Consider the following 2,721-nt stretch of genomic DNA (forward strand, 5'->3'; position numbering starts at 1 on the left):
CAAATTAAGACCTTTAATTTCCATCTTCCTTCTCCATCTCACTCAGCCTCTCCACTTTACAAAACTCCTGAACCACAAATGAAACCCAATCTAATCCAGAGTTGGTAGCAGGAAAACAATGAATCCATCCTGGGTTCTAGGTACTTTCCTCCCTTCGTTTGTTGGGAGAGGGGGTCATGTGATTTTCATACAGAATGCTCTGCCTGATGCTCCCATTCATTCTCACACCTTTTCTTTGCATGTGTCTCAGTCCTTTGAGGATGGCACGGTATGTGGTGGGGAGATTTAAAGTGAGGACAAAAAGGAAAAACTGCTACTGGAAGGCAGAGCTAAACCATTTCATCTTAGTTCTCTGCTCATTAAAATGAAAGTAGCAAGAGATCAACCCATAGACACAGACAAAAGGGTGGTGAAGGCCTCAGGGGGGCAGGCTAGAAGAGGTCAATGAGGGGAAAAGGGGACTTTTGTAATACTTTCAACAATAAAGATTTTTTAAAAAATGAAAGTAGCTATTACTGCATTAGTGCATGAGAGGAAGAAAGCTTCAGGATCGTGACTTAAAACCCGATTCCAGAAACAGCTCCACTGAGTACAGGTAACAGGCCACAGAACCCAGAATTCACAACTTAACCAACCCTGCCCATTTGTGCTGATGCCATAAATACTTGCACTAAAGATGGTATCCACATTGCAAAAAGGCACTCTACCCTTAAAACCCAAGAAACACGTACCAAATTGTACCAATCCAGAATTTTTTGTGCTTCCTGTCTCCCTCACAGTGCCCGGGAGAGGGCTAAGCACCTCATCTCCACGAAAAAGGGAATATCTGCAAACTCTCCTGTGAATTTAAAGCATGCTGATGCTTACCAGTGTTTTCAAGTTTGAGCGTCTGACCCGATCTCATGGCAGTTATTCAGAGCGCACGGGTCTCCCTAATGCTGGTGCCCTGCCAGGGGCCACGCTTCTGCCTGGAAGAGAAGCTGCTGTGACTGGTGTCCCAGGCTTCCTGGAGGGAAATGGTTTTGAGGAGTACAGGCATTTGGGATTTCTGAATTTTGAAGTGGAGATGGGCTTTTATTGTACAATAATCTGTGGGCTCCCAGATGGGTGAGCTGCACGTGCCCCTCCAGGTTAGTAATTCTCTATCTAAGGTAGGCCTGCAGCAACTCTGGGAGGGATATAGGAAGAGCGCCTGGGAGACAGCATCTCCCTTCCATCAGCTGTCCAGCTTTAGCCAAATAGCTCTGTACAGTAAATTAGTGATCTTTATGTACAAAATACTGATATAGAGTATACCCTACACAGATGGAAGGAAAGGGCTGCATCATGTTGATGAAGATGAAAGGGCTTCTACTTATACACTTCAGGCATATGGAGAGATTTGGTGCTGAAACAATGAAATGATTGCGAAGTTTCTAATCTTTATTCCCTAAGGCTGTTTGTTGTCCATGCACACTGTGAAATTTGGGGGTTGATGACCTAAAATGCAAACTCCAGGGCGTGATTTCACATAACCTGGGCCTGCAGCAACTCTAAAAAGGACAAGGGACAAGGAGCTGGGAGAGAGCATCTCCCTTCAATCGGTTGTCCAGATGTAGCCAAACACCTAGTTATTTAGATATTTGGCGACACACACACACACACACACACACACACACACACACACTCACACTCTTATTTACATTAGGCCCTAGCAAGATAAAAGGAAAAGATTTACTCATGCCCATGACGATGAAACAGCATCCTTTACACACTTCTGTACAGTGGGAAGATGTAGTGTTGGACTAGTGATGTGATCTCCAGACTTCCAGAAATTGTCTTTTAAAAGTCACCTTTTATGAGTCACGCTGTGATATGAGCCTGCGGGCCCTGGTGAGTGATTCTGCACCTACCGTGGGCCTATACACATCTAAAAGCGGGAAGGAGGTGGTCTGGGAAGAGATGATCTCCCCCAATCAGTTGTCCAGATGTTGCCAAATGTCTCAGCATCATATTTGGCAAATGCATACATATAAAAATATTTTATATACATTATGCACCACCATGATGAATGGCAAGGAATTAATCATGCTCATAATAATGAAAAAACTACTTGCACACTTTGGGAAGATGGAGAGATGAAGTCCTAGGCTAATTAAATGATTTATAGGCTCTCCAAAATGTAAGTGTATCTTCTAATAGTTATCTTTAATATGTGAATACTCATGAAAATGTCACCTTTCAAGCTACTTTTAAAACCTAGGCAATATTAAGATAAAATGGTTAGTTATGAATATTTGATTTCATAGATTCTATTACATGTGAGCCAACTATTTTACAAGCTAAAACAGTGCTAAATTTTGATAATACCCCATTATCTTGCTTTAATGCTATCAACAACTGCAGCACAGTCACTATTAAATTCTGATTTTTTTTTCTTGCTTTCTGCCAGGGTTTGTCAGAAACTGCTTTAGCCCCCAATCAACAGCACCTTGGTGCTGCAGAAAACACTGTAGAATTCAAGATTTCTTAGGGGTGAAGGTAAGAATAAGAGTAAATGAGAAAAGAAAGGAAAAAGTTCTATTTGCAGGGTCATGCCAGGGACTTAGCACTTAAATATATCTTCAATGAATCTAAAGTGCTAGTAGAAAGAAACAGAAGAGAAATGTTCTCCCCTTTGGCAACATGGTTACCAAAACATATGTATACAAAAAAAAAAAAAAAGGAGTTGTATACATTGCT

This window comes from Myotis davidii, unplaced genomic scaffold, assembly GCF_000327345.1.
Source record: "Myotis davidii unplaced genomic scaffold, ASM32734v1 scaffold132, whole genome shotgun sequence".
Classification (NCBI taxonomy): domain Eukaryota; kingdom Metazoa; phylum Chordata; class Mammalia; order Chiroptera; family Vespertilionidae; genus Myotis; species Myotis davidii.